The following is a 10,853-nucleotide window of genomic DNA, read 5'->3' as shown; positions in this document are numbered from 1 at the left end:
GGGGAGGAGAGGCCGGGCAGAACCGCGGGGCCAGCACGGTGTGGACGAGAGCCCGGGCAGAACCGCGGGGCCAGCACGGTGTGGACGAGAGCCCGGGCAGAACCGCGGGGCCCAGGGCAGTCAGGATGCACGACTCAGCGTCCCGCATGAACCACATGGGGTGTGCTCCTGCTTGGACTTACCTGCACCGTCTGTACCGTGTAGATTTTCTTCAGGTTTGATGCGCACTCGGCTGCTGTGGCCCCAGGGAGAGATCTAAGTGAACAAACAAAAGGGCAGAGACAGCAGCGAGCAGTCAGTGTGCGTGCACCAGTCCACAGGAGCCTGCAGGCATCAGGCAAGTCGGGCTAGACCAGCCGTGGGCAAACTACGGCCCGCGGGCCGGGTCCGGCCCGTTTGAAAAGGAAAAAAACAAACAAAAAAAAAAAAAAAAAAAAAAAAGACCGTACCCTGTTATGTAATGATGTTTACTTTGAATTTATATTAGTTCACACAAACACTCCATCCATGCTTTTGTTCCGGCCCTCCGGTCCAGTTTAAGAACCCATTGTGGCCCTCGAGTCAAAAAGTTTGCCCACCCCTGGGCTAGACCCTCTGACTCACATTCCTGGGACCTATTTACAATTTAAGATGTGAAATTCCTACTTTCTGAAGTCATGGGTTTGCTTTTCTAAAAATAAACTTACTCATTCTGTGGGAATTTAGTAGAAAAAACCTGAAATGTATCTAAGAAAGGTATTGGAAACCTCAAAATCACATTTTAAAAAACCCTAAAATAACCTTGTAATGACCAAGCCTTTTGCCTAAGACTTTGGACAAGAAAATGTGCCTATGCCCAGGTGACCATGACAATGCAGGGTCCTGACCGGTTCCCTGTGTGAAGCCTGTAGTCTCCATGGCAAATGTGAACTTGAGGCAGGCGTCTGTGCGCGGAGGACACATATGACCAAGGTCACCTTTGTGACCCAGGGACTTGCATGTGTGTCAAAACACTTGCCTTTGGGAAAGTCAGTTAATTTCCGTGGCTGATTGAATTACCTCTGCGATCTCTGTGGTCGGAATACGTTAATCTTCCATTTGCCCATGTTCCACTAGATGGCAACATACTACGGTTTATTCAGTAGAAAGCCAGGCAGCTGCCTGGGACGGGTAACATGACATGATATCATCACTCCTTAGAAAACTCTGTGACATGCACGCTTTCTTTCTCCCTACATGGAATCAGCAGTTTTTGCTCAAAAATGATGTGCCCGCCACATCAGACCTAAGGTGAGAATTCACACTCAAAATAATGCTTCCCAGCACCATGTCTGTCCACTGGCCAGACAGAGGTGTGCTGAGGGCGCGTGCTGGCTTGTGGCTGACCCACAGGGATCGATGAAAGGGACGCTCTTTACCGACCCTCAGAGGCAGACCCGGGTCCTTAAGAAGGCGAGCTCCGTGGATCACCCATCGCCAACCTTTCGGACCTCACGGACCATCAGTGGTCTGTGGACCCCCGGATGGTGATTGCTGCCCGGGATGGTCGTCAGGCACTGACACTGGGATGTGCATAAAACTCATAGCTCAGGTGAGGGAGGGCCGAGCAAGGGCCAGGCCCAGGTGCCTGGTTCTATGGGGGGACACGAGGCGTGTCAGGGTTCTACAGGTGACATTCGGTAACTATGGACCAATGAATGATCCCTGGGTGTCGAACCTGAATGCCAGAGACACATTTCTGAAATCAGCGCCCTGGCCTGGAGGTCGCTAAGTAAGCAATTAAAGATCAGTTTGAGGGCAAACAGGGATCCTTGCTGAGCAGGTAAAGTCCGATAGACTTCTCTGCAGCGCTGGGTGCACAGCTCATTTCTAGTTTCATAAAGACGCTGGACACTATTTTTGAAAAAGCAAATCCACAATGACCACCATGACTGCATGTTGCTGCCTGTCCTAAAGCCTAAGTAAGCTGCGAGCGGGGCGATTTCTCTCACATGGGCGGGTGGGGGTGAGGGCTGACTTGGACAAATATTGATTTGTGTTTAATGCAGGCCTTTACACTGTTGTTGGCTAAGATTATGAAAACAGTGGCGGCGGGAGGGGCCTTTTTAAAAAACCTTGATTTTTTTTTCTGAAGAGATATGCACGTGAACATTTTATTGATTTTATATGAAAATCTCCTGGCACTTTTTCCCTTTGAAAAGTTTAGCTGGTCCCCCGCCCGCCGCCCCCCACAGCAGAGGATGCACGCGTGCAGGACTCCCTGTCGGGAGAGGGGTTGGGGTCCAAAGGAAGTAAATGGACTTTCTATTTTTTCATTTTAAAATTACATATTTCAAATTTTTACTAATTTTTAAAGTTCCACCACAATTTATAATGGTTTAGATGAGAATAATTTGAATGTTCACCTCATAGCATTACGCCAATTGCAGCAGACACACTGTGAGGACCCGACCCGCCTTCTAACCTAGAAGGCAGTTCACTGGCGACCTGCCGCTCACACTCTCACGCAGGAGATCGTCATACAAAGTCACTTAGGTCCCCTCAGTTTCACATTTTTGAAGACATTTTTTTTCTTCTAATTTTTTTGAAGAAATCTAGTTTCCAGTCTATAAAAGAGCTCTAGAGCAGGGGTGGGCAAACTTTTTGACTCGAGGGCCACAATGGGTTCTTAAACTGGACCAGAGGGCTGGAACAAAAGCATGGATGGAGTGTTTGTGTGAACTAATATAAATTCAAAGTAAACATCATTACATAAAAGGGTACAGTCTTTTTTTTTTTAGTTTTATTCATTTCAAACGGCCGGATCCGGCCCGCGGGCCGTAGTTTGCCCACGGCTGCTCTAGAATGAAACAAGGACTAGGCAGTGCTGCTCGGTGTTTAAAACAACAACCCCAGCAGCTGGTGTGTACGAAATGAATGCACTATGGCAGCGAGTCCTTGCGAGCCTACTTACATAGCTGTCAATATTATTTCTTACTATTGTACAGGTGAGCAAGCCAGAATTTAGGGAGGTTTGGTAACGTGCCTGAGGCCACAGAAACCTAATCAGAATACAGGTGACCCATCTGAGATTTCCTGCTCTATACCCCTGACTTTACAGTCAAGCCCTACTTACATTTTTAAGGGGATTTTGCAACTGACTCTAGGTGTGTTCTCATTCAGGCCACAGTCTTTGCTGAATCCCATTTTTTTAAAATACATTTTTATTGATTTCAGAGAGGGAGGGAGAGGGAGAGATAGAAACATCAATGATGAGAGAGAATCATCGATCGGCTGCCTCCCTACTGGAGATCGAGCCCACAACCTGGGCATGTGCCCTTGATTGGAATCGAACCTGGGACCCTTCAGTCCACAGGCTGACACTCTACCCACTGAGCCAAACCAGCCAGGGCTGGATCCCATTTTTAATACGAGGTTGTGTCCATATAACTTCCTTAGCGTCGTCTTCCCAGCGGAGGGGGTGGGGGTGGGGGCCGCACTGACACCAGCAGGCTCCTGCTCCACAACAGCCCCATTCCGATCAATGTCTCCTGATGCTGGCCCATCGATGTTTGAAAGATGTCAGGTTCTACGGAAACTAATTTTTCTAATTTCTGGATTCTGATGGAAGGCTCTTCACAACTGCTGTAGTTTTATGACTATCCAGGCATCAAAGTAACAGGACGGAGTTGTCGGAGCTTCGATGGTAGGTGTCTGGCTTGGCTTGTGCACAGCGTGCATTCCTCTGTGCGCCACAGCTGATTCCGAGAGTCACTGCCAAGTGCCCATGTGCCTAATCTCATATCTGAACCTCGGACCTCTTCAAGGGCAAGGCGGGCCAGAGCCACAGAATGACGTTAAAGGGGCAAACAAAGCAGGTTTCTAAGTGACGCCGCCTTGTGAACAGACCAGTGTGTGCTGGACTTGCTGGTTCAATGTGGACCCACAGCTGGATCTCTATGCTTCCTGGCTCTTCAGGCGGCAGTGCAGGTGGCTGAGGGCAGAGCTGCAGCCCTGGCAGCCGAGCCACACCTGCTCTTCCCTCTTATGCCAGCAGATAGTGTAGCACCTGGACGGTCCCTGTCTGTGTGGATGTCCGTTAAACAAACAGCTGTACTTGCACCACACGTACACTGCATTCTATCTTCTTTGTTGTCAATCCTCACCTGAGGATCTTGTTTCCATTTGTTTTAGGAGAGTGGAAGGGAGGTGGAGAGACACAGAGAGACATATCGATGTAAGAAACATCTGGCTAGTGCCCACCCAGCACACTGAAGACACATGGATTGGTTGCCTCCTGCACATGCCCTGACCAGGGCTGAGGATCGAGCCTGCAACCAAGTATGTGCCCTTGACGGGGATCAAACATGTGACCCTTCAGTCCGAGGGCAACACTCTAATCAATGAGAAAACTGGCCAGACCTATTCTCCTATCTTTTAAAGGTCTTTTTATTTCAAACCTTCCAAGAGAACCCTAACTGAACCCTCTCTCTACTGGCCAAGAATGCTCCTCTGTGGTGTGGCCCAGGGGACACTGGCACAGCCACAGACAGTCATCGCGACTGAATGGGGTGCTGCTGGCCTCATAGCTGGAGGCCAGGCTGCTGCTGAGCCTCCTGCAGTGCACACGCCAGCCCGCAACACGGAAGCATTAGTCCCGAACGCCATGGAGTCAAGGCTGAGAAGTTTCAGAGGATTTACCATTTATTCAGTCAACAGATTCACTGCACACCTCCCAGCTGAGGGAGCAGAAAGAGCCCTTGTCCCCGCAGAGTTTAGAACTGGCTGTCTGCTCTCTGAATCCCCTACTCTCGAAGGCAAAGGAACAATGTTTAAATCCTCTTTAATCTGCCTGGGACAGGGGCAGCAGGGGAAACAGCTGAGAGGAATAGACACATAGACTTGGAGCATTCGTGGGAGATATAGGCAGAGCTGGTGAAAACCACAGCTGGGGAATCAGGACCTGTTTTCACACATGGAGCTCTGTGCCCCCTCCCTGTGCTCAGCGGGGGCTGAGGCTGCCCTGATGAGCAGGTGAGGAGTTTGAACTGTTTCTCCAGGAGTTGTCTCTGATTTAATGGTATTATTGTGCTAATGGCTTCCTTTTGTTGAGCATATGCGATATGAAAGGGTTTTACATGTATTATTTCAAGCCTTTACAGCAATCCTGCCAAGTTGATATTATTATCCTCACTTTATAGATCAGGAAATTAAGGCTTAGTGAGCCTGTCTCTCGGCAGACCTGGGTCCTTTCTCTGGTCTGCCTGGCTTGGTGAGGACGCCTCTCGGTGAAAACCAAGCAGTCACTGTCAGCATGGGCAGTCACATACAGAACGTGGGATCACAAATACCTCTCTCGCCCCACCTTAAGTTATATTCCCCCTTCTTGGGCCCACCCCCTGCTCTTGCCTGTTGTCCTCGCCTCTCCCACCACCCATCTAGTCCCCAGGGGGCAGAAGCAGAGGTGCAGGGCAGGGTGAGATGCTGCCAGAGTCCCTGGCAATAATGCCTCCCCAGCATGTGCTGCAAGGTGTGCAGCTCAGGAAGAAGACATCTGCAGGTCGTTTCCTGGGGCTGGACATGAGAAGAAGATAACTGACCAATCAACAGCTACTGATGGGCTGCAGCAGAAAGACAGGAAAACAAAGGGGTGGAGATGGCCCCGCTAGTGCCCCCCAGCACACTGAGGAAGTGTAGTTAATATTAACTGGTTAAAGTGAGAAAGACGTTTCAGCTTTATACCTGGTTCCATAGTCCAACTAATGGAGACACACATCCAGTGAACATGCACAGAAAATGCTGCATGAGAAAATGAATAATGACAAGACTCCACCTAATTTGAGAGATCATCTCATTTCCGTGAAGAGAACATTAAGGGGAAACTACAAAGCCAGGGATGTCTCCTCAAAGTCCGTCTTCCTGTTGACTTTGTTAACATCAGGCTCAGCTGTCAGAGGGAAAACTCAGGTATGTGATGAACAACGTCCCGTTGAGAGCACTCATTCCTTTAAGTCACTTTTTGACAGATTTCATTTTAATCGCATTTTAGACAGAGCTGTGGCTTGTGGTTACAGCAGCCTGCTGGTTGAGAAAGAGCCACATGCAAACATGACTCAGGGCGTCTTATTAGCATTGAATAATGCATCCGTTGAAACTATCTACACGACCTGAATGCTTTATTTCTGCATTTCTTATTTTCCCCTGCTATTGTCATCCCTAGCCTACAAGCTCCTCGACAGTAGCAACTGTGACTCTTTTGAGCTTGATACACACTTACTCCCCCAGCGCATGGAGGGTGGGTGGAAGAGGGCGGCTGGTTAGAGTTATGACAACAGAATCACGCAAGGCCAAGTTTCCACTGTCATCCTGTCAGGTCCCTAAAGTCTTGCCAGCTGTCTTAGTTTGAAAATAAGGAAAGTGCGTCTCTAATATTAAAAAGGGAAAGTATACTTTTGAACAGACAGTGCTGGTAGGAACGAGTAACTTTCCTGGGAGAGGATGTTTAACGACCACAGGCCTGTCTGCAGAAAGCAGCCACTGACCCACAGCTGGACAGGCTACGAGCCCTCACCAGGGCCAGAGCCCCGTCGTCCCCTACACAAAATAAACTCCTGGGCCTTAAAAGGGCCTGTCATTTCAGAGGCAAGAATTGGGGGGGAAAGAACAGGAGTAGCTGAGAAGCCAGCCACTACCCATCAGCTGTGGTCTCCCATGCAGTCTCCTGCCTCGCCTAGTCCCCCGGGCCATTCTATGAACAAGGACAATTGGGGATCATCTTTGCCAAGCCCCCACCTCCACGGATCAGGTTTATCCGCGTGGAGCACACAACTCGAATGTATTTGAAAGCATCACACCTGAAAGGTGGGTCCCTCTAGAACTCGGCACTGCGCTGGGCTCCTCACGGATCTGTGGGAGCATCCAGCATGCGAGACACCCCTCCTGGGTGGCCCAGGTCAATGCTGTCATCATCTGTGCATTCTTAGCACCTAGAGCAGTGGGTCAGATGCCCAATTAACCTTGTCAATAAACAGAGCAGTAATTCTGAGTTTTGAAAATTTGTTACAAATGCACACCCCACCCCAGAGGTCTCACTAAGTGGGCAGGGTGGGGAGCCTGCATTTTAACAAGCACAGCTGGTGATTCGGTGACTGGGAGGTCAGGGTAAGAGACTGCACGTGAAGAAATAATGGCTGAGTGGAGTGACTGCGGTGGGAAAGGGTAAGCCACCGCGGGTGGAATTCAACAAGGCCCTAGGTCAGTGATGGCAAACCTATGACACATGAACTCATTTCTTTGGTTGATTTTTCTTTGTTAAATGGCATTTAAATATATAAAATATCAAACATATCAAAAAATTTCAATATGTGACACGGCACCAGAGTTGTTAGGGTTTTTCAAAATGCTAACATGCCGAGCTCAAAAGGTTCGCCATCACTGCCCTAGGTATTTGGTGTGGCCACCTGTGCCGGACGCTGGTCAGAGTGTGGGGAGAGACCCTGGGAAGCACATTCTAAGGAGAGAGGACGGGCCAAGGGGGCTAACCCCAGGGAGCAAAAGGGCGGGGAGTGTGTCTGGAGGTGCGTGCCACTGTGTATCAGGGCTCAGGAATGGCCGCCCTGAGAAGGTGGCATCTGAGCAGGAACCAGAAAAAGAAAAAAAGCGCAGGCGCTCTCGGATGCCTGAGGGAAGATTCCTGGTCAGCAGGCTGCATTGTGATGACAGGGAGGACGGCAGGGGACCTGGGTGGCAAAGGACCATGCTTGGGATAATGGAGAAAGAAGGGGCCAGTGAGCCACAAGGGTGTAGGCAGGAGGGAGAGTGACAGGGAGACCAAGGGACAAAGGTTTCGGGGCGGGGGGTGGGGGAGGGGAAATGCTGCAGAATCCCATGGGCTGTTACAAGCACTTTAGCTTTTGCTCTGAGTGAAACAGAGCAGAAAAGCAGCAAGCCTGAACTGAGGTATTAGAGGGGCCACTCTGGCTGCTGTGATGGGAATGGGCTGCAGGGGCAAGAGCAGCAGTAAGGAGAGCAGTTAGGAGACTCTTGCATTCATCCAGGTGAGAGAGCTGGTGTGGCCTAAAGTCTAGGATACAGGTGGTGACAATGAATTGAATTCTGAATACACTTTAATGGTAGAATCAATAGCATTTGTTGAAAATGATGTAGAGCAGTGGTTCTCAACCTTAGCTACACATTAGAATCACCTGGGAATCTTTTTAAAATCCTGATTTCTGGGCCTCACCCTACGGAAATTTTGTTTCTTTGTTATTGGGTGGGGCCACAACATTAGTAACAAAGAAACAATTTCCGGAGGATGAGGCCCAGAAATCAGGATTTTGAAAAGATTCCCAGGTGATTCTAATGTGCAGGCAAGGTTGAGAACCACTGATGTAGAGGGTCCGGAGAAAGACAGGAGAGAGGAGAAAGGGGAAGGAAGCAGAGAGTCACAGATAACTCCAAGATTTCTGGGTGGGACAGGTGTAACGAAGGGGCTCTGTTAAGTGCTGTGATCTGAGATGGAGAGATGGAAGGTGGCCGGGCACACACGGCTGGGCTGTGTGTGAGACGCCACACAGACACAGCAGTGCCCAGTTCGGGGAATCACAGTGCACAATGCCCTGTGGCTGGAAGAGCTCACTGTGTGGATAGAGACAAGAAGAGGACTAAGGACCGTGGATAAAACGCAGAGGAAAGGGGTAACCACGAGATGAAAACAAAGCAGAGACACACAACTAAGAGTGGCCTCTAAGAATCAAGAAAGTGCAGGGTTTTAAATATCCAGAAAATGGAAGGAAAACTCTTCAGGCTATAGCTATACCCTCAAACAAAATTACCTCCCAAATGCTGAAATCCTTAGCTACAGTCTACCTGAAAACACCCACACAACAACACAAATAGGGCCACACTGGAATTTACTACTGGAAATGCAAGTACGTCCACTGAGCGGCTCTCCAGTTCATTCTCAAGGGACGAGGGGGTTGCTGGCCTCGAACACTGAGTTCAGGTAAGCTGCTCCAGGGGCTGTGGGTGGGTGTGTGAGGGGAGGGGGGGAGGGGCTGTAGTTTGGGAGCATGAAATATCAATGTTAGGAGCTAACCTTTATTAAGCACTTACGTGCTGGTGTTTTACACCCATGGCTCTCATTTATCCTCAGAACAGCCTGTGGATGTATTAAAGGGAGGCTTCTCTCTCGTCCTCATCACACAGCGCTGGATGGTAGGACAGGCCGGGAGGCAGGTGACAAAGGGGAGTCTGAAGCCATGGGAGGGAGGCCCGTGGATGATGCCTCTGATGGCAGATATCAGCTAAGGACTTCCCCACTCTCTCCAGAATTGTTTCTCTGGGGAAAAGTGATAAATGAACCCCTAGAACTCAATGTGCTCATACCCCCAAGAGGAAGGGGCCGCCTACATACAGGCAATGGGCTCCCAAAGAAGTGGAGAAAGTCACGGGATGGCCGGCCGGGGAAATGAATTCATGTGAGCAGTGCTGGAGCTGATTATAATCTCTAAACTAATAGAGCCACTTCTTTTAAAGATTGCCATGTGACAGTAACAGTACATTTCACTTCCGGCTTTCAGAGAACAAAAATCTACAAGTACATAATAGGAAAGCAATAGTTTGTCTTTACTGAAGTTACCATGTTCTTATCTTAAAAAGATACAAAAATAGCCCTACCCGGGTGGCTCAGTGGTTGAGTGTTGACCTATGAACCAGGAGGTCATGGTTTGATTCCAGGTCAGGGCACATGCCCGGCTTGCGGGCTCGATCCCCAGTGTGGGGCGTGCAGGAGGCAGCCGATCAATGGTTTTCTCTCATCATTGGTGTTTTTTTTTCCTCTCTCTCTCTCCCTCTCCCTTCTTCTCTGAAATCAATAAAAAATTTTTTAAAAAGATACAAAATATTCTTTAAAAGTTGTGTGCTATGTAGTATTATCTTAGACCATTCTTAAAAATGTTACTCTTGTAAGTAGACTGATTTTTGACCTGTTTAAAGAGAAACTCTCTTGATACTGCGCCTCCCCGCCCCCCCCTCCCCCCCAGTCAACAGTATTCACAATTTAAACCTGGGGTCCAGGTTTAACGCCTTGGAAACAGATACCTGTTAACAAGTGGTTACAGCACACTCTTGAAAACAAAGACACACATGGTTTCATTTTGATAGTTGGCTAAAAACTCTCCTTATGACAATGAAATGCTCTTAGCATCTCATAATGAAAGTGAAAATATTTTGAAGAAAAAAAAAAGCCTCGTACCGCCCCTACCCCCAACTTCTTCTTTGAGCGCCAGAAAAGACAACGGGTCGGATGTCAGTTCCTGCGGTGGTGCTAAGTCCATAGGAAGAGAAGAATGAGTCTGTCCTCCTCAAAAAGGCGAATTTCACCTTTAAAAAGTCTTGCGGGCATTTTACACAAGGCCTTCCACTGATGAAACCAGGTGTGTGTGCAGTGAGTCAATGTCAGAGGATGTCACACCACTTCCTCCTGACATTCACCACTGCAGACGCCTCAGCGCGTTCCTACGCTCCTGGGCAGCCCTGGGTGTCAGGCGGGCACGCTCGCTGGGAGGTACGGAAAGGGCTCTGCATGCGCCCATTTACTCCCTTGTCTACAAGTTCTGCTCCTACTGTGCGCCAGGCACAGTTCTAGGTGTTGTGATACAGCAAGTGTCAAAAACAAAGTCCCCGCTTTGTGGCCCTTAACAGAGGGATCGAGACGGATGAAAAGTGAACACACAATTCACTGCGTAGCATTCAGCACGGGAGGCAGAACCGAGGCTGCGGGGGGCGCTCACCCACGCGCGCACAGGGGGGATTTCGGAGAGAGCGGCCACCGCGTCACGGCCAAGGTGAGCGCGGCCCCCCGCGGTCCCCAGCCCCTGCGGGCGGGCGGGCGG

The 10,853-nt window shown here is 49.5% G+C and overlaps 1 protein-coding gene across 3 annotated transcripts in view; it reads right to left on the bottom strand.

Moving 5' to 3' along the window:
• The window catches only part of EIF4E3 (eukaryotic translation initiation factor 4E family member 3), a 32,499-nt gene that overhangs the window by 14,389 nt on the left and 7,257 nt on the right, over window positions 1–10,853 (bottom strand). For 2 of the 3 annotated variants that reach the window (XM_015561166.1, XM_015561167.1), the window contains exon 3: window positions 183–255. The gene's annotated coding sequence lies outside the window, so the exon portion shown is untranslated. Of the gene's footprint in view, window positions 1–182; window positions 256–6,475; window positions 6,480–10,853 lie in introns of all 3 variants that reach the window. The other variant, XM_015561168.1, reaches the window with a different exon arrangement.

This window comes from Myotis davidii, unplaced genomic scaffold (assembly GCF_000327345.1).
Source record: "Myotis davidii unplaced genomic scaffold, ASM32734v1 scaffold536, whole genome shotgun sequence".
NCBI classification, from domain to species: domain Eukaryota; kingdom Metazoa; phylum Chordata; class Mammalia; order Chiroptera; family Vespertilionidae; genus Myotis; species Myotis davidii.
The sequence above is the reverse complement of the archived record's forward strand: the minus strand, read 5'-3'. Positions and strand labels throughout refer to the sequence as shown.